This window comes from Monodelphis domestica, chromosome 2 (genome assembly GCF_027887165.1).
Source record: "Monodelphis domestica isolate mMonDom1 chromosome 2, mMonDom1.pri, whole genome shotgun sequence".
In the NCBI taxonomy this organism is placed as follows: domain Eukaryota; kingdom Metazoa; phylum Chordata; class Mammalia; order Didelphimorphia; family Didelphidae; genus Monodelphis; species Monodelphis domestica.
In genome coordinates this window covers 253547788-253569991 of record NC_077228.1, presented here as the reverse complement: position 1 = coordinate 253569991, position 22204 = coordinate 253547788, and the positions used below count along the sequence as shown (strand labels likewise).

Sequence of the window (22204 nt, the reverse complement as noted above, 5' to 3'; positions counted from 1 at the left end):
CTTGATGCCCCAAACTTTCCCTATGCCTGATTCTTCTTACTACTCTAATGATGCATACAATTTTTGAGGGTTACACATTACATTTTCCCCACATATTAATATATATATAAATTGATATAAATGTAGTCCTTATAGAAGAGAGTGTGAATAAAAGATAAAGATAACATTTTTCTCCTTTTCCCTTTCCTTCATATTTACCTTTTCATTTTTCTCTTGCTCTTTGTGTTTGGATATGAAACTTTCCACAGAGATCTGGTCTTTTATTTACAAATACTTGGAAATCGTGTATTTTGTTGAATGTCCATACTTTCCCCTGGAAGTATATAGACAGTTTTGATGGATAGCTGATTCTTGGTTGAAGACCCAGCTCTCTTGCTTTTCTGAATATCATGTTCCATGTCTTATGGTCATTGAGTGGAAATTGCTACATCCTGTGTGACCCTGATTGGTCTTCCTTTATATTTAAATATCATGTTCCACTTCCGGTCAAGATGGCTGCTTAGAGAATGCTAAAGTTCAGATCTCCGGAAAACCCTTCCCAACCGATCTCAAACTATAAGCTCCTAAGGCCCCGAAATTCAAAACGATCAACAGCATAGACTCTGGGAATCATCCTCCTGGACCTGGACCTGGATCAAAAGGTATGGCTCCCCTCAAAAGCCAGAACCCGAGATCACTGGGACCTAATGGGTAGGAGCACAGAGTCCAAGGCTCCGGGAAGCTGCAGCCCCGCCCCCCTCAGACAGCAGGGTCAACTGAAACAACAGCAACCCTCAGGGCAGGCAAGACAGCCTCACCAGCTGGATCCTGCTTTCCAAGTCTCAGTGAAAGTCACTGCCTTCGGAGCTCCAGGAAGCCGCGGCCCCTTCCCCCGCAGAGAGCAGGGTCTTCTGAAACAACAGCAACCCTCAGGGCCGACAAAACAGCCTCACGGCCAGCTATTCTGAAGGCAACTTCTGGAAATCAACCCGACCCAGAGAGCCGGGGGAGAGTGTGGCCCCCTGGTCCTACCCTTCCATTCCAGTTCCAGTGAAAGTCATTGCCTTAAGGCATACTCAGTTTAACCCAGGGAAAACTCATAGAACCGACAATCTGCCCAGGACTAAAGCCTCTGAACACCAGACAGAGATAAGAAAAGCTAATCCTCCCCATTCAGAGATGGCAAACTCCACAGAAGCACAGAAGCCCCAAAATCCCAAGAAAAATAAGAAGAAAGGGGTGACTTTGGACACATTCTATGGAGCAAAAATACAAAATACAGAGGAGATAGAAGACGATACACAAGAAAATACTCCGAAACCTTCCAAAGGAAATGGAAACTCTCCACAAACCTATGAAGAATTTGAATTAGAAATGACCAAAAAGATGGAAGCCTTCTGGGAGGAAAAGTTGGAAATAATGCAAAAGAAATTCATGCATCTACAAAACCGGTGTGATGAAACTGAAAAGGAAAACCAGGCTTTAAAGGCCAGAATCAGGCAGCTGGAAGACAACAATCATGTAAAAGACCAAGAATTAATAAAGCAAAGCCAAAATACCAAGAAATTAGAAGAGAACATAAAATATCTCACCGACAAGGTGACAGATCTGGAAAATAGAGGGAGAAGAGATAATTTAAGAATAATTGGACTTCCAGAAAAGCCAGAAATAAACACCAAACTTGACATTGTGATACAAGATATAATTAAAGAAAATTGCCCAGAGATTCTAGAACAAGGGGGTAATACAGCCACTGACAGAGCTCACAGAACACCTTCTACACTAAACCCCCAAAAGACAACTCCCAAGAATGTAATTGCCAAATTCCAAAGCTCTCAAACAAAAGAAAAAATCCTACAGGAATCCAGAAAAAGACAATTTAGATATAAAGGAATGCCAATCAGGGTCACACAAGACCTTGCAAGTTCTGCTCTGAATGATCGTAAGGCATGGAACATGATCTTCATAAAGGCAAGAGAGCTGGGTCTTCAACCAAGAATCAGCTACCCAGCAAAACTGACTATATACTTCCAAGGGAAAGTATGGACATTCAACAAAATAGAAGATTTCCAACTTTTTGCAAAGAAAAGACCAGAGCTCTGTGGAAAGTTCGATATCGAAAGACAAAGAGCATGGAATACCTAAAAAGGTAAATATTAAGGAAAGGGGAAAGGAGAAAAATGCTATCTTCTTTTACTCAAACTCTCTTCTATAAGGACTACATTTCTATCAATATATGTATACTAACATGTGGGAAAAATGTAATGTATAAATAGGGGGTAAAGAAAGACCAAATAGAATAATCTTTCTCACACAAAGATTCACATGGGAAGGGGAGGGGAAGAAAACTCCTATAAGAAGGAGAGGAAGGGAGGGGGTTTACTTTAACCTTAATCTCAGTGAAATCAACTCTGAGAGGGAAAAACAACCAGATCCATTGGGATCTTGAATTCTATCTTACCCAACAAGGGTAGGGAGAAGGGAAAACCAAGGGGGGGGAGGGGGAGAGGGAAAACAAAAAGGGAGGGAAAGAGAGGGGGGAGGGGGGGAACAAAAAAGGAGGGACTAAAAAGGGAAACATCAAGGGAGGGGACAAGGGGGACTGATTCAAAGTAAATCACTGAACTAAAAGGTAGAGCCAAAGAAGAAAAGGTTAGAATTAGGGAAGGATATCAAAATGCCAGGGAGTCCACAAGTGACAATCATACTTTGAAGGTGAATGGGATGAACTCACCCATAAAACGTAGACAAATAGCAGAATGGATTAGAATCCAAAACCCTACCATATGTTGTCTTCAAGAAACACACATGAGGCGGGTTGACACCCACAAGGTCAGAATTAAAGGATGGATTAAGACCTTCTGGGCCTCAACTGACAGAAAGAAGGCAGGAGTGGTAATCATGATATCTGATAAAGCCAAAGCAAAAATAGACCTGATCAAAAGGGACAGGGAAAGTAATTATATTTTGTTAAAAGGGACTTTAGACAATGAGGAAATATCATTAATCAACATGTATGCACCAAATAATATAACACCCAAATTTCTAATGGAGAAACTAGGAGAATTGAAGGAAGAAATAGACAGTAAAACCATATTAGTGGGAGACTTAAACCAACCATTATCAAATTTAGATAAATCAAATAAAAAAATAAATAAGAAAGAGGTAAAAAAGTGAATGAAATCTTAGAAAAATTAGAATTAATAGACATATGGAGAAAAATAAATAGGGATAAAAAGGAATACACCTTCTTCTCAGCACCACATGGCACATTCACAAAAATTGACCATACATTAGGTCACAGAAACATAGCACCCAAATGCAGAAAAGCAGAAATAATGAATGCAGCCTTCTCAGATCACAAGGCAATAAAAATAATGATTAGTAATGGTACATGGAAAACCAAATCCAAAACTAATTGGAAATTAAACAATATGATACTCCAAAATCATTTAGTTAGAGAAGAAATCATAGAAACAATTAATAATTTCATCAAGGAAAATGACAATGGCGAGACATCCTTTCAAACCTTTTGGGATGCAGCCAAAGCAGTAATCAGAGGTAAATTCATATCCCTGAATGCTTATATTAACAAACTAGGGAGAGCAGAGATCAATCAATTGGAAATGCAAATAAAAAAACTCGAAAGCGATCAAATTAAAAAACCCCAGCAGAAAACCAAACTAGAAATCCTAAAAATTAAGGGAGAAATTAATAAAATCAAAAGTGATAGAACTATTGATTTAATAAATAAGACAAGAAGCTGGTACTTTGAAAAAACAAACAAAATAGACAAAGTACTGGTCAATCTAATTAAAAAAAGGAAGGAAGAAAAGCAAATGAAGAGCATTAAAGATGAAAAGGGGGACAGCACCTCTGATGAAGAGGAAATTAAGGCAATCATTAGAAATTACTTTGCCCAATTATATGGCAATAAATACACCAATTTAGGGGATATGGATGAATATATACAAAAATACAAACTGCCTAGACTAACAGAAGAGGAAATAGAATTCTTAAATAATCCCATATCAGAAAATGAAATCCAACAAGCCATCAAAGAACTTCCTAAGAAAAAATCCCCAGGGCCAGTGAATTCTATCAAACATTCAGAGAACAGTTAATCCCAATACTATACAAACTATTTGACATAATAAGCAAAGAGGGAGTTCTACCAAACTCCTTTTACAACACAAACATGGTACTGATTCCAAAACCAGGCAGGTCAAAAAAAGAGAAAGAAAACTATAGACCAATCTCCCTAATGAATATAGATGCAAAAATCTTAAATAGGATACCAGCAAAAAGACTCCAGCAAGTGATCAGAAGGATCATTCACCATGATCAAGTAGGATTTATACCAGGGATGCAGGGTTGGTTCAATATTAGGAAAACCATCCACATAATTGACCACATCAATAAGCAAACCAACAAGAACCACATGATTATCTCAATAGACGCAGAAAAAGCATTTGATAAAATACAACACCCATTCCTATTAAAAACACTAGAAAGCATAGGAATAGAAGGGTCATTCCTAAAAATAATAAATAGTATATATCTAAAACCATCAGCTAATATCATCTGCAATGGGGATAAACTAGATTCATTCCCAATAAGATCAGGAGTGAAACAAGGATGCCCATTATCACCTCTACTGTTTGACATTGTACTAGAAACATTAGCAGTAGCAATTAGAGAAGATAAAGGAATTGAAGGCATCAAAATAGGCAAGGAGGAGACCAAGTTATCACTCTTTGCGGATGACATGATGGTCTACTTAAAGAATCCTAGAGATTCAACCAAAAAGCTTATTGAAATAATCAACAACTTTAGCAAAGTTGCAGGATACAAAATAAACCCATATAAATCATCAACTTTTCTATATATCTCCAACACAGCTCAGCAGCAAGAACTAGAAAGAGAAATCTCATTCAAAATCACCTTAGACAAAATAAAATACCTAGGAATCTACCTCCCGAGACAAACACAGGAACTATATGAACACAACTACAAAACACTCTCCACACAACTAAAATGAGACTTGAGCAATTGGAAAAACATTAACTGCTCATGGATAGGACGAGCCAATATAATAAAAATGACCATCCTACCCAAACTTGTTTATCTATTTAGTGCCATACCCATTGAACTCCCAAAATACTTCTTCACTGATTTAGAAAAAACCATAACAAAGTTCATTTGGAAGAACAGAAGATCAAGGATATCCAGGGAAATAATGAAAAAAAAAACACATATGACGGGGGCCTTGCAGTCCCTGACCTTAAACTATATTACAAAGCAGCAGTCATCAAAACAATTTGGTACTGGATAAGAAACAGAAAGGAAGATCAGTGGAATAGACTGGGGGAAAGCGACCTCAGCAAGACAGTATACGATAAACCCAAAGATCCCATCTTTTGGGACAAAAATCCACTATTCGATAAAAACTGTTGGGAAAATTGGAAGACAGTGTGGGAGAGACTAGGAATAGATCAACACCTCATACCCTACACCAAGATAAATTCAAAATGGGTGAGTGACCTAAACATAAAGAAGGAAACCATAAGTAAACTGGGTAAACACAGAATAGTATACATGTCAGACCTTTGGGAGGGCAAAGACTTTAAAACCAAGCAAGACATAGAAAGAATCACAAAATGTAAAATAAATAATTTTGACTACATCAAATTAAAAAGCTTTTGCACAAACAAAACCAATGTAACTAAAATCAGAAGGGAAACAACAAACTGGGAAAAAAAATCTTCATAGAAACCTCTGACAAAGGTTTAATTACTCAAATTTATAAAGAGCTAAATCAACTGTACAAAAAATCAAGCCACTCTCCAATTGATAAATGGGCAAGGGACATGGATAAGCAGTTCTCAGATAAAGAAATTAAAACCATTAATAAGCACATGAAGAAGTGTTCTAAATCTCTTATAATCAGAGAGATGCAAATAAAAACAACTCTGAGGTATCACCTCACACCTAGCAGATTGGCTAACATGACAGCAAAGGAAAGTAATGAATGCTAGAGGGGATGTTGCAAAGTAGGGACATTAATTAATTGCTGGTGGAGTTGTGAATTGATCCAACCATTCTGGAGGGCAATTTGGAACTATGCTCAAAGGGCGACAAAAGAATATCTACCCTTTGATCCAGCCATAGCACTGCTGGGTCTGTACCCCAAAGAGATAATAGACAAAAAGACTTGTACAAAAATATTCATAGCTGTGCTCTTTGTGGTGGCCAAAAACTGGAAAATGAGGAGATATCCATCAATTGGGGAATGGCTGAGCAAATTGTGGTATATGTTGGTGATGGAATACTATTGTGCTAAAAGGAATAATAAAGTGGAGGAGTTCCATGGAGACTGGAACAACCTCCAGGAAGAGATGCAGAGTGAGAGGAGCAGAAGCAAGAGAACATTGTACACAGAGACTAATACACTGGTATAATCGAATGTAATGGACTTCTCCACTTGTGGCGGTGTAATGTCCCTGAACAATTTGCAGGGATCTAGGAGAAAAAAACACTATTCATAAGCAAAGGATAAACTATGGGAGTGGAAACACCGAGGAAAAGCAACTGCCTGAATACAGCGGTTGAAGGGACATGACAGAGGAGAGACTCTAAATGAACACTCTAATGCAAATATTATCAACAAAGCAATGGGTTCAAATCAAGAAAACATGTAATGCCCAGTGGATTTATGCGTCGGCTATGGGGGGTGGGGGTGGGGAGGAAAAGAAAATGATCTATGTCTTTAATGAATAATGCTTGGAAATGATCAAATAAAATATTAAAAAAATGATGAAAAGGATGAGTTCCAAAAAACCTGGAAAGGTTTATATGATCTGATACAAAGTGCAGTGAGCAGAACTAAAAGAACAATGTATACAGTAACAGAAATATTATATAGTAATCAATTGTGAAGGACTCAACTATTATCAGCAAAACAATGTCCCAAGATAAACCCAAGGAATGCTATCCACAGCTAAAGAAGGAATTGTCAGTCAGTCAGTCAGTCAAGAATGTCATCTTTCACTTTATTTCCTTCATGAATTTTTTAAATTATATGTTTGATATGTCTTCTGTCACTAAATGGGGAATATGATAAAATGTGTTGCATGAAAAAAAATAAATAAATATCATGTTCCATGTCTTATGGTCGTTGAGTGGAAATTGCTACATCCTGTGTGACCCTGATTGGTCTTCCTTTATATTTAAATTGTCTTTTTCTGGCTTCTTGTAAATTTTTTCTTTTGCTTGGAAGCTTTGGAATTTGGCAATTACATTCCTGGGAGTTGTCTTTTGGGGATTTAGTGTAGAGGTTGTTCTGTGAACTCTTTCAATGCATATTTTGTACCCCTTTTCTAGAATCTCTGGGCAGTTTTCTTTGGTGATATCATGTATTATGATATCAAGATTACTGTTTATCTCTGGGTTTTCGGGCAGACCAATGATTCTCAAGTTGTCTCTCCTTCCTCTGTTTTCCAGATCTGTCACGTTGTCAGTGAGATATTTTATATTGTCTTCTAATTCTTTAGTCTTTTGACTTTTCTTTATTAATTCTTACTTGTTTACAAGATTATTGTCTTCCAGTTGCCTGATTCTGACCTTTAAATACTGGTTTTCCCTTTCAGTTTGGTCTGACCTGTTTTTTGAGGCTTCAAGCTGTTTCTGCATTTGCATATTTTGGTCTCTCATATTACTGAGTTCCTTTTGCATTGTTTCCCATTTTTCCTGCCAGAAGGCTTCCATCTTTTTGATAATTTCTGATTTAAATTCTTCAAGAGTTTGTGGAGAATTTCCATTTCCTTTGGAAGGTTTTGGAGCATTTGTTTGTGTTTCCTCTTCTATCTACTCTGTATTTTCTATTTTTGCTCCATAAAATGTGTCCAAAGTTACCCCCTTCTTCTTGCTTTTCTTGGTGTTTGGAAGCTTTTGCACTTCTGTACTGTTTGCCATCTCTATCTGAGTGAGGAGGACTGGCTCTTAGTGTATCTGTCTGATGGTCTGGGGCTTTAGCCCTAGGCAGATTGTCCATTCTCCACAGCTGTGCTGTCTTTCCGGGGAAGCCCAGGGTCTGTCCTCCCCTGCCTGCCGGTGTTTCAGGTGTTACTACTCTTAGTTCCCTCCAGTTGCTTTTCAGCTGCCTTACTTCCACGCTCTGAGCCTGGCACAGCACTGTCCGCAAGGTACCAGCTACCTTCTGTGTTGGATACCCCGAGGTTGGCCCAGGTTACTTTTAAGGTACGCCCTTTGGAGCAACCCCTTTGCAGGACCCGAGGTTTCTGTCCTTTCAGAAGACCCTGCACTTTAAGTGGGGATGGGTCCTGGCTTCCCTGAGCTCTGAGGGCTTCTGATGGGATTAGGTTCAGCTGGGTTGGTCTGGATGTGCCCCGACACAAAAACCTCTGCTGCTGTCTGTGTTGGATGCCAGGAGACTGGCCCAAGTTACTTTTAAGGTATGCCCTTTGGAGCAACCCCTTTGTAGGCCCCAGGTTTCTGTCCTTTCAGAAGACCTTGACTCTTGGGGGGGGAGGGGTCCTGGCCTCCCTGAGCTCTGAGGGCTCCTGATGTGATTAGGTTCAGCTGGGTTGGACTGGATGTTCCCCGAAGCAAAAACCTCCGGTGAGACTCATATGGAGCCCCAGTCTCTCTCTGTTTCCCTGCCATCTGTGTTGGATGCCCCCGAGACTGGCTCAGGTTGCTTTCAAGGTGGGCCCTTACAAACAGCTGGCCCTGAGGCCCTTTTGCCGGCCCTGATGTTTCAGCTTCTGCCGTGGGCTCAGCACTCTGGGTTGAGGACAAGGGGTCCTGGGACCTTCCTTCTGCCTTCCTCTTAGACCCGAGTGATCTAGGATCCCGGCTTTTGGGGGGTGTACCATTTGATTCGAGTCCAGGAGGAGGGTTCTCCAGTTCTGTCCTGTTGTTAAGTTTGAATTTCAGTCCCCTAGGAGCATTCAGTTTTTGATGGGTAAGGAAGGGTTTTCAGAGGTCTGAACTTTTGCTGCCTCTAAGCTGCCATCTTGACCGGAAGTTCTCTTCTTTATTTTTTGTAAGATTTATCTGCTTCTGAGAGCACATTCCCCACTAATAAAGTTTCCTCCTATAACTCATGTAGCTTCTTCTTCAGGAATTTGAATGTTATGTCATTTAGTGCATATATATTTAGCATTGATATCATTTAATTGTCTATGATGCCTTTTTCCAGATGTAATTTCTTTCCTTAGCTCTTTTGATTAGATTCTTTTGATTAAATCAGTTTTTACTTTTGCTTTATCTGAAAACATGATTCCTACCCCTGTTTTTTTTCTCACTTTAATTAAAGTATAATAGATTCTACTCCAGTCCCTTACTTTTACTTTCTGTGTTTCTACCTGCTTTAAATGTTTTTTTTTTTGAGACAGCACATCATAGGATTTTGGTTTTTAATCCACTCTGCTAGTTGTTTCTGTTCTTTGGGTGAGTTTATCCCATTCACATTCACAGTTATGGTTACTAATTGTGTTTCCCTCCATCTTATTTTCCTACTTTTTGCCTTTTCCTCCCTCTCTCCTTTTGGTTTTTGTCTGTTCACAAATGCTCCTCTGAACCTTTCTTTCCTCAATTTATCTACCATTTTTTAAAAATAGTAAATCGATAAGTATTTATTAAACATCTACTATTTGCAAGTAATGAAAATACAAAGAGAGGCAAAAAGGCAGTCACTGCCCTCAAGGACCTCACAATCTAATAGGAAAGACAACAAACCAGCAACTATATACAAATATATTAATAAATTATACACCAAATAAATAGGAAATAACCAATAGAAGGAAAACACTAAAATTAAGAGATAGGAATTACTAATTAACCAGAATATTCAACTAGCCCAAATAATCCAAATAAGAAAAATTTAAAGGATGCTTTTTGTTTTTAATAAAATAATGCAAATTCCTAAAACTATTCCCACTGCATACCTCAATAAAGGAGAAGCAACTGGGTTTCTTACAAATGATATACACTCTCAAACATAAAGTTTCAGAAATTTAGAAAAAGAAAGCATTTCTCTCTCTTCATATACCTTTAATTTAAGTGACACAGTACATAAAATGTTATGTCTGGAGTCAGGACGACGTGAGTCTCAGAGACTTGTTACTTATCTGATCCTACACAAGTCACTTAATAACTATTTGCCTCAAATTCCTCATCTGCAAAATGAGGATGACAATAATACCTAGCTCCCAAGGTTTTTGTGAAATCAAATGAACTATTTGTAAAGTGTTGTAAACTTTAAGGCACTGATTAAATGTTAGCTCGTATTAATATTATTATTTAGAAAATAAATAGAAAAAAATATCAACAAGCAAATACTTGGTTTCAATTTAATTCCAAAAAAAAAATTAAAATCTGCTGGTATTTGTTTTTTTTCTTACTCCCCTTTCTCTCCAACTTCTTTATAAAGCAAGGTGGTTGTCCATAGGCTGAGTATGGATGTTATTCCTAGTTTGAGCTAATTCTGATGAGAGTAAGTTCTAAGCATTGCCTGCAGCCCCTCCATCAGCACCATCTTCCTTTCCACTGTATTGACTCATAAAACTCTTCAGATGAGATAATTTGCTCTATTCTATATTTCCTTTTTTCTCTTTTCACCATCTCTTCCTCTTTTCTGTCTCTTAATTTTTAGAGGATATGAACTGGCATTCCAGAAGGCATAGGAGAAGGACTTGGAGAAGTCAGTCTGAGATTTTGGAGTGGGAGTATTGAGTGGGATAAGAATGAAAAACTAGATGGCAAGGGTTTGGATGATGAACAGAAATTCAGGATCTTTGGGACATGAAAGGAATGACCAGATATGAGACTGTTCATTTTTGAGTCAAGAATGCCACCCCTCTACCCTCAAAGGACAAATATAACAGTACATGGGAAACCTGAAGTTAAAAGGAACATTGATCTTCTTTGCACTTGATAGTCTCCATATCTGAGCTGGGAGATTGGACTGACAACAGGAAGTAGAAGTTGTCTTGTGCAGGCATAGATGGAAGTGGTTGCTTTGAAGAAGATGGAAGATGCCTAGCTTAGCCCCTAGTAGCTTTTCCTTCAGAGAACATAGAGACCAATCAGAAAATGAAAGATTCAAAGTCCTCATCCATTGAGTCTCAGATCTTCTCACCTGAGGAGCACCAGGAAATAGTAGACTCTCTGTGCAGAGGGAAGACACCTGGTCTGACCTCTCACAGCCTTTCCTCAGGGAGCATGCTAAACCCTGCAGGTGATAGAAGTCTCAAGGTTCTAAGTCATGTAATCATAACTTCATAAACCAACTTAATACATACTAAGAGCTGATAAGTCCTATTCTGGGTGCACCATTTCTCATTTCTTACCACTGACTCCTGGCTCTGCTTTTTTCTATATTTGTGACTTTGTGAAAGCTATAAATTCTCTGGACTTCAGTTTCTTCATTCACAAGATGAGGTGTTTGGACTAACTGGCTTCTAAGATATCTTCTGGTTATAAATCTATTATTTCATGAATTTACATATGTGTTCCAGTGACTTACTAAATGGCCCAGGAAGGATCTCCATTAGCAGAAAGAATAGGGAAGTATCAGAGAATCAACATTCAATTGAGGTAGATCCTGGAAATGTGACTGGTACCACAGAAGACTGGAAGGGAGAGAATGTCTCAGAAAAGTCCATAGGAGTAATTTTTTTACATATGTATATATATATATATATGTTGAAAATTGATGTCAGAAACCTAAGTTAATTAAAGTCTAGGGATATGGGACAATTCCAATCCTCTATTTAGGTTTCCTATCCTGTAAGTTCTAAATTGTATTTAATTTCCATAACATTATGGAATCACTGACTCTTTGAGTCCAAAACTAATCCAGTTTTGTGCTGTGAAAGTAGGAAAATGCATTTCAATTGTCTGAAGTTCTTTTTTTTCCCAAAGAGAATGAAAGAAGAATAAATGTTTCCAAGAGCTCTAAGGTACTGAGATGAATCTAGATTTCCATATTTCTGAAAAGCAGCAATGACTGAGCACAAATATAAGATAGCCAATTTACTAGTGCCTTGTCTGTTTATGGTCATGCTTAAGAAATCCTTATTGAATCTAATTTAATATGGAACAAAGTTATTTTCTATATGTTAAATCATGAGAGGTCAAGTCCATCAAATAATGTAAGGAAGAAGTATTAATCATTGTAAGAATTAAAACAGTGAAGCCCATAAACTGTAGTGAGTTAAAATGGTGGAAGGTATAAATTATGATAGATATAAGAGAGGGTGAGTAAATTTGACCGCAGAAAATATGTTTCACTACAGTGTCTTGGGTTTTAAATCAAATATAAGGTGGTCACCAGGGAAATATTCCCAATTATTCAAATACCCAAGTCAACTGGGTTTTATAGAGATTTTAATTAATACAAATGTGGAATTAAAGAAAAGAGAGAAAGAGAGAAAAAGGAAGTAAGTATGAAGGGCCTTAAGCCAACATGGCCTAGACCTGAGTCTTAAGAGAGAGAGATCAGTCAGTCAGTCTTTTAACACTCACCACAAGGTCTGCCTAAGCAAGGATTCTAGTGACACCAGGCCAGCATCATCTCAGCTGCTTTCACCAGCTCCCTCCTCCATCTGAATGTTTCAGAATCAGTCCTTCCTCAATCTGAATGTTTCAGAATGAGTCCTCCTCAATCTGAATGTTTCAGAATGATTTCCAGCTCTTCTCTGAGCTGTTATTTTTAAGGGAAAAATCTCCTATGTCACCTACCCTAAGTTTTTCCATCTACCAGTCACTGTAGATGTTTCCAAAAGACAGCCCATTTTGAATTCACAGCTGAGTAGATTAATCTCTTTAGTAAGTCAGAAAAAAAATGCTGCTGTGTTGACTAATTTCATTAAGAGAAAACCTCTGAGTAACTTTTCATCTTTTAGGTCTAAGTAGTTTACAAGTTGCCCCACCTTTATAGGCACCTAGCATCCCATTGTATCAATTCCAAAAACAGGCATGGCTCAAAGAACTCCTTTCCTTTGTAAGTATGGTTTTCAAGTACTTTCATTGTTTAGCAAGGAGTTTTCTGCCCTAAAGCAGTCTTAAGTACGGGTGAAGTAGGGATATTCCCATAGCAAGGAGTTTTCACATTCAAGTAGAGTTCTCACTATCTGGTAGGGAATTATTTCAAGTAGGGAATTGGAGGATTCCTCAATGTGGAGTAAAATTTTTAACATTCATAAGTCTGTGAAATTTTAAGGTTTACATCCTACTCTGGATTAAAGATGTAGTAACACTGGATTTGGAATCAAAAGATTGAGGTTTGAATTATGACTCTATTATCTGTGTGGTCTTGCATAACCTATTTAATCTCACTGGACTTCAGTTTCCTTATCTGTAAAGGGAAAGAATTTTGATAATTTCTAAATTTTCTGCTAAATCTAGAGCTTGTTTACCCATTCACAAAATCTTAATCCCAAACAATCCTACATATTTAAATTAAATCTATTTTTAAAATTAAATAAATTTAGAATCAGGATTTTCATTCTGAAATTTTACAATCTTTGAAGGCTAGATTCAGGTTAGATCCAAAGGGTTTTATAGTGATCTCTATGTTTTCACAAATCCCTGTGCCCCATGTAGTCTCAAGCCACAGAACTTACTTCTATAAGAACTTGAGAATTTTAAATTCTACTTCCCTCCTTTGAGAAGTCTATTAAAGAAAAGAATATTATTCAAGCTCCAAGAAACCAATCTTCTTTTGGCAATAAACTACATGCTGATGGCTAGACCCAGATATATGGCCCATGTGAAGATTTTGGCATTTAATAAACCTAATTGACTGGCATAGATGAACTAAGAGTATTTGCCAACAGGCCAATAGTAATTTACTATGGCCAGGTATCATATTGACAGGTATGGATGAAATGGGACACACCTCAAAACTGCTCTATATCATTATTTATTTTTTTCTTTTGCCCTAGTCTCTTTTAAAGTGAATATTCTTTTCTTATTTATTATCTCTACTTCTCACTTTTCTCTCAATCCCTTCTTAATTCTTAATTCCTTGCTGTCTGACTTCAGATCTTAATACACAGCTACAACACTTCTCTCCAAGTTTATCAATAATTTCTTAATTATAAAATCAAATGGTCCTGTTTTCAGGTCTCATCTATATTGGTCTCTAGACTATCCTCATTTTCTGCATGTCTTCTTCCTGGATTTTTGTGATTACTGCTCTTTCCAGATTTTTTCCCCTCTTGTCTGACTTCTAATATCATTCTTTTACCAGATCAGAATTCAAACCTGACCCCTTAACTATGAATATTTCCCAATTCTTTGTCCTAAAGGAAGTGTGCTTTCCCTATGTCACTTCATAATTTCTATACTTCATTCAGACTGGTCTCCTTGCTGCTCTCTGAACTTGCATTTTATATCCTGCCTCTAAGCTTTTTCTGGGGCTTTACCTTATGCCTGGAATTCTCTCCTCTTTATCTCTTAAAAATCTTTAGATTACTTTAAGGTTCAGCGCTTTCTTGATTCCTCTCAAACAATAATTAAGGATCAGTTAATGCTTTTTACTCTTTCAAATTATCATGTATACACTTTGCTACCCACATGTTGCATACCCCCAGTAGAATTTAAGATACTTGAGATTATACATACACTGTTTAACAATTTTCTTTGTATCCCCAAGCCCTAGAATCATTCTTTACTTATTGGATTGAATTGGGGTAGATTATCAAGTGAATTTGAGCATAATTAATTATGTAACAAAATTAAGGAACTGCACACATAGTGGTTTCTGATTCAAGTTAGGAAACTTAAATACCCTTTAGTCTAACCCATGGATAAGATGTTCGGATGGTATAATCAAAAGGAAACCAGTAATTGGTAAATGTTCTAAGAGGAAGATGAGTTTTCTCTCTTGGCAAAGTACAGAGAAACTTTTAGGTGCTCATCACTACAAGAATTTAATGGGCCCTTTATTATGGAAAACCACAAATGCTAGAATAAGGAGTTGTTTGAGGTGGGGTGGGGTATGAATAGAAACCAGAAAATTTGAATTCCTGAAAACATAATAGGTATTCTAGTTAAGTTACTGTAATGCATTCTGGCATTATGAATGCCTTCTACTTACTATTTATTAAAAGCTTATTGGTTACAATAAAAGTATTTGCCTTGGGTATAGGCCTAATTATTAAAACAATTTTTTTTTGTGGGAATGTTACATTGCACAAATCTTCTATTTTGTTCTTGGATGCCAGACTTTCTGTATCCTCTGAATAAACAATTATATTTGAAAATAGAAGTGCACAGGAAAGCATGATTGCTCTTTCCATTTACATTATGAGTGTTACTGTTTATTGTGTTTTTGGGTCTGCTTATTTCACTTAGTTCGTATACATCTTTCTATGCTTCTCTCTACTCATCACATATTTCTCACAGGACAATAATATTCTATTACATTCATGTATAGCAGTTTGTCTATCCACTACCCAGTTGATAAGCATATATTTTGTTTCCAATTTTTATCTATCACAAAAAGAACTACTACAAATATTTTGGAATATATGAAGATTTTTCTTTTTGATGAATTCCTTGGTATATATTATGTATATGCATGTATGTATGTATGTATAAGTCTAGTATTGGAGTCTGGTTCAAAGATATAGATGTTTTTGTTATTTTATTTACATAATTACAAATTTGTTTCTGAATCAGTTGTAACATTTCACAGTTCCATCAATAATACATTACATTTGGTGTGCCTCACTTTTCCCAATTCCTCCAACATTGACTGTTGCAATTTTTGTTAATTTTGCCAATTTTCAATGTACAAGGTGAAACTTAATGGTTGTTTTGATTTGCGTTTCTTTTATTATTTTATTAGTGATTTGGAGTACTTTTAATAGTTGTGAAATTTATAGGTCTTATGAAAACTGTTCATATCTTTTAATCATTTATCTATTGGAGAATGTCTATTAAATATATAATATATGTATTTATTTATTTATTGTTTACATATCTTGGATATCAAGACCTGATCAGAGATATTTGATATTTAGATTTTTCCCACTCAATATTTTCCTTCTTATCCTTGATGCATTAATATTGATGGTCTTGCAAAAGTTTTTCAATTTCAAGTAAAGTTATCTGTTGTCTTTTATAATTGCCATTATTTCTTGCTTGATTAAGAATATATATCCTAAATTTTCTGTTTCTCTTCTAATTTTTTTATAGTATCAGCTTTAATATTAAGATTACATATCCATTTAGGATATATTGTGTATTTCTGCCAAGCCACTTTCCAATTTCCACAGATGCTGAATTTTTAAATCCAATAAGGAGATTCTCCCTATGTAATCTGTTTTCCACTTTATCATAAAGCAGGTTATTAAGTTCTTTTGTTTCTAAATCTTTTGTTTAATTTTCTCCATTGATCTATCTCTCTACTCAAATCAGATGGTTTTGATGACAGCTGTTTTATGATATAGTTTGAGGTCTAGAACTACTATTGACCCTTTATCTATACTTCTTTCTCTTGATATCTAGATATTTTGTTTATCCAAAGAATTTTACATTATTTTATATTATTGTATCCTCTTGCTAATTTGACTGGCATAGCATTAAAAGTACAGATTAATTTTGGTAGCATGTAATTTTTATTATGTTGACTTGGCTTTCTCCCTTCCCCCTCTTTTTAATCTCTTTCCTTCCTCCCCCTCTTCCTATAGGTTTTTGTTTTCCTGAGACCACCTCATTGACTCTGAAACCCTAATTGACTCTGGCGCATTACACACTTCTCTTTTTCTGTTCCCCTCCCCCTCTTTCAAGTATCCTCCCATATTCTAATGTAGACCTTCTGAATAATCATCATTTAACCTGAAGGCAGGTTATTATCAGATTATGTCCACAATTCCCCCTGTCCAACTCTTCACTGTTACCTCTTCAAGAATTCCATCTTCTTATATATGGTTAGGAAAAAAAAAAGCCTCATTGGTCTTCTGTTGTCACTCTTTACTATTTACTAGTCATTGTTATTATTGCTGTCCTTACATGCTGCATTTATTCATACTTGCATTTCTGTTGTTTCTGGTATTTGAGAAGCAATTAATCTAAATTCTGACTTTCTTTCTAAAACTGCTTCAAACTATTATTGAATTCCTGTATTTTGTCCTGTATGGCTGAGTTCAGACTTGCAGATGTCAACCTAGGACAGCATCTTGAGCTCCAGTGCTCTTCAAAACAAATTTTTCCATTCCCTCCTCCTTTTTCTAGTGATTACTAAATAATCAAATTTTACCTCAGGCACTCACTAGTTTTGCCACTCTGACAAGTCACTTATCCCCAATTGCCTAGCCTTTGCTACTCTTCTGTCTTAGAATTGATACTACGATAGAATGAAAGGGGAAAAAATTATTAATGGAAGGATGTGCTTGGAAAATATACAACTCACTTGCTGAAAATGCATTATATATTTTAAACTTAAATATGACATTGTTTTTCTCTACTTTCTTATTTCTAGACAATTGATAAAACAATAAATGAAGCCCTAATTTCCAAGGTATAAATGCTCACAAAGAGAATTTAATAATTAGCTTTCCCAAAATCATTCTAATTGGCCTCAGCACATGACTAGAAAGTTCCCAAAGCCCCTAACTTTTGAGATGGATTTTCAGAATGACAGTATACTCTTCTACAACACAATTTCTGTTGTGTTCTCCACAATGGAGATAATCCTGGGATGGATAGGATACTGACCTAATATGAGAATCTTCTTGCTTTTATGAGCTAAAGTTTATTTCCATATGCTACATATAAATGCATGCATATACATATATATTTAAATAGATATTTAGTCATTTGAAGAAAACCAACAGATTTATTTCTTCCAATATATATTTTGTTAGAATAATGGGGGAGAAGAAAGGGTACAGAAATGATTTTCAAGTCCCCACTACTTTTAGAGTCAGGAGGTCAGAAAACCATAAAAAACAATAATTTAACCTGTTCCATTCTATCATCTCTTCATGAACTTGATTTTTAAAAATAACAAATATATCTGTACAATAATTTTAAAACTATATTTATACAATTTGCCCAATAAGATTGTTTGTGTACCATTTTAATACTCACTATAAACTTTTCAAGTCCCTTCACCTCTCCTGGACTCAGTTTCTTCAACTATAAAATAAATTTGAACTATCTGATCTCTAAAGGATCTTTCTAGCCCCAAGATTCTATGAAAATAACTTATCTTCAGAAAGTGAGCATAGAGTATAGAAGGAGCCTAGAATTTAGAAAGACCTATATTCAAGTTCTGACTCGGACATATTGATTGTGTGACCTTGGAGGTCACTTAACCTCTCAACAATCCAAGCTACTCCCTAAAACTAAAAGTTTCAGAAAAAGATGCTTAAATTCCCAACATTGATTAAGTAATATATCATCCCAAAACAGTAACAATATTAAACTTTTCTTCAAACAAATCTAAAAATATTAATTTACTTAGACTGTCTTAGGCACTAGGTGTAGGCTTAGGTTGTCTGAGGCCCTAAAATACAAAATATTTTTGTTGGTTCTCTTGTGGTGCAGGTAAACTTCAGCAGAAATGGGGAAGGGGTACATGTATGTTTGATATACTCAACCTGAAATTTCATCCATATGAGGAAGTTCTAGTGTTGAAAATCTCTCCATTAGTGCAGATCAATGCAAATCACTAATTCTATGTCTTCTTGACTCAAGGGCAAATATTTTATATATTATCCCAGATGGTTTCTTGCATATAGTCATATATAGATTCAAATTTATTATGGTAAAACTCATATTTTTTTCATATTTTCTCCCACTAGACTTCAGTTCACATCAATGAAGCAAAAACATGGAAAGAGGGAATGCAACATCAACAACAGATTTCATTCTTCTTGGCCTTTTCCCTGGAATGAAACATATAGATTTTATTATCTCCGTCATCTTCCTAATTTACATATTTGCTATTACTGGAAATGTTATCCTCATATTTTTGATCTGGGCAGATTCCCATCTACACACTCCAATGTATATCCTACTCAGTCAACTTTCTGTCGTTGATATGGCCTTCATCTCCAGTGTTGTTCCAAAGATGGTTATTGACTTTTTCTCAGGAAAGAAAGACATCTCACATCTTGGATGTGGAAGTCAGATGTTTTTCTCCTTAATGCTAGGAGGTGCTGAGGGTACCCTTATCACACTTATGGCTTATGATCGCTATGTGGCTGTCTGTAACCCATTACACTATGTGGTCATTATGAATCATAACATCTATGTGCAGATGGTTGTTGGATCCTGGATTGGAGGTACATTAAATTCACTAGTTCAAACAATCTATTCAATGTATTACCGTTTCTGTAACTCTAAAGAGATAAATTACTTCTTATGTGAAGTCATGGCAGTTCTAAAGCTCTCTTGTGAGGACACTTCAGCCTGCGAGATGGGATATTAATGGCTGGCATTCTGTTTTCCTTATCCCATTAGGATTCATTATGACCTCTTACATACTTATCTTCCTTTCTGTCTTGCATATGAACTTCCCTGAGGGGAGGAATAAAGCCTTAGTAACTTGCTCATTCCACTTGACTGTGATAAGTCTCTACTTTGGACCAGGAATCTTCATCTATATGATGCCTCGTTCCGCTCAAATTCTCAAAATAAATCAGGTACTTTCTATTTTATATGCCACCCTTACTCCTATGCTGAATCCCCTCATCTATAGCCTGAGAAACAAAGACATGGTAGGATCTCTAAGGAAGGTCCTGGAGAGGTTCCTGTTCTCTAAATAGTACATGAAGACTTTGTAGTTATGAAGAGTAGAACTTTTCCAAGTCCAGTCTAATGCAGCCTGTTCCTAGGGATGATTCTATCTCAAGATATACTTTTTGTGACCTTACAAAAATCAATGCTGTTCTCATTCATCTTGCAACTGAAAATAAGGGGGAAGGGAGGAAAACAATAACCCCCCCAAAATGAGCAAAAGATAAAGAAAAAACCTAAACTTAGAAAGTTACTTGAGTAAGAAGGAAGATCAAAATTCAAACTTCGAAGAGAACAATAATGAAAAAAGGGAAATATGTGAAGCCCCAAAGAAAATTGAGAAATGATGTCAGGCCCCCCTAAAGATCTCTTGATATACCTTAAAAAGAAGCTAAAAATTAAATAACAAAAGAAATGATTGAAAGATTCAACAACATAGAAAAAATCTCACTGAAAAAAAAAACAACTTCCTAAAGACAAGAAAAGGCCCAATGCAGGAAAAAACAACAATGGCCAAAAGAAAGACAAAACAGAAGAAAACTTCTTAAGAAGTAGCATTGTCCAAATGCAAAAGGAAACACAAAAACTCAAGAAAGGAAATAACTCACTAAAATTAATGTTAAGCAAATGACTCCAAAGGCTTCCAAAAACAAGACAAAGGAATGAAAAAAAAAATAAAATAAAAAAAATTCTGAAATGCCTTGCTGGAAAAACAACTAACCTGGAAAATAGATACAAGAGTAATAATCTAAGAATTATCAAAATACCTACAAGCTATGTTTCAAGAAATGTTTTTATTTTATTTTTACCAATTACTTATAATAACAAATTTCCATACAAGTTTTCCTAAGTTATATGATTGAACTTATCTCTTTTCCTCCCTTCCTTCTCCCCTCCTGGTGCTAGTAGGAGATTTACCTGGACACCAAATTATAAGAAATCATCAAGGAAAGCTGCTCTGATATCCTTAAGCAAGGGGAGAAAGTAGAAATTGAAAGAATCCATAATCCCCTCCTTAAAGATATCCTAAAATAAAGCATCCCAGGAATAAATATTTTTTAAACATTATCTTATTTGGTCAATTTCAAACATTATTCCTTAGATATAAAAATCATTTACTTTTCCCCTCTCCTCTCCCAGCATCCCTCCCATAGCTGACACACAATTCCACATGTATCCTTGATCTGAACCCATTTCCATGTTGTTGGTATTTGCACTAGGATGTTCATTTAGAGTCTACATCCCCAATCATATCCCCTTGGCCCCTGTAGTCAAGCAGTTGCTTTTCTTTGGGGTTTTTACTCCCACAGTTTTTCCTCTGAAAGTGGATAGTGTTCTTTCCCATAGATCCCTCCAGATTGTTCAGGGACACTGCATTGCCACTACTGGAGAAGTCCATTACATTCAATTGTACCACAGTGTATCAGTCTCTGTGTACAATGTTCTCCTGGTTCTGCTCCTTTCTCTCTGCATCACTTCATGGAGGTTGTTCCAGTCCCCATGGAATTTCTCCACTTTATTATTCCTTTTAGCACAATAGTATCCCATTGCCAATATATAACACAATTTCTTCAGCCATTCCCCAATTGAAGGGCATCCCTTCATTTTCCAATTTTTTGCCACCACAAAGAGCGTAGCTATGAATATTCATGTACATGTCTTTTTCCTTATTATCTCTTTGGGATACAAACCCAGCAGTGCTATGGCTGGATCAAAAGGCAGGCAGTCTTTTAGTTCCCTTTGGGCATAGTTCCAAATTGCCCTGTAGTATGGTTGGATCAATTCACAACTCCACCAGCAATGAATTAGTGTCCCTACTTTGCCACATCCCCTCCAGCATTCATTACTTTCCATTGCTATCATGTTAGCCAATCTGCTATGTGTGAAGTGATAACTCAGAGTTGTTTTGATTTGCATCTCTCTGATTATCAGAGATTTAGAACACTTTTTCATGGGCTAATTAATAGTTTTGATTTCTTTAATTGAATATTGCCTATTCATGTCCCTTTCCCATTTATCAATTGGAGAATGGCTTGATTTTTTGTACAATTGATTTAGCTCTTTATAAATTTGAGTAATTAAACCTTTGTCAGAGGTTTTTGTTATGAAGATTATTTCCCAGTTCATTATTTCCCTTTGGTTACATTGGTTTTGTTTGTACAAAAACATTTTAATTTGATGTCAAAATTATTTATTTTACATTTTGTGACTCTTTCTAAGGCTTGCTTGGTTTTAAAATCTTTCCCTTCCCAAAAGTCTGACATGTATACTATTCTGTGTTCACATAATTTACTTATTGTTTCTTTCTTTATGTTCAAGTCGTTTACCAATTCTGAGTTTATCTTGGTGTAGGGTGTGAGGTGTTGATCCAAACCTAATCTCTCCCACACTGTCTTCCAATTTTCCCAGCAGTTTTTATCAAATAGTGGATTTTTGAGCCCAA

The 22204-nt window shown here is 36.2% G+C and overlaps 1 pseudogene; it reads left to right on the top strand.

Annotated features, from left to right (window-relative positions):
- The first annotated feature begins 14815 nt into the window (after positions 1 to 14815).
- LOC100009740 (olfactory receptor 2L2-like) lies at positions 14816 to 20187 on the top strand (annotated as a pseudogene).
- Positions 20188 to 22204: the final 2017 nt, after the last annotated feature.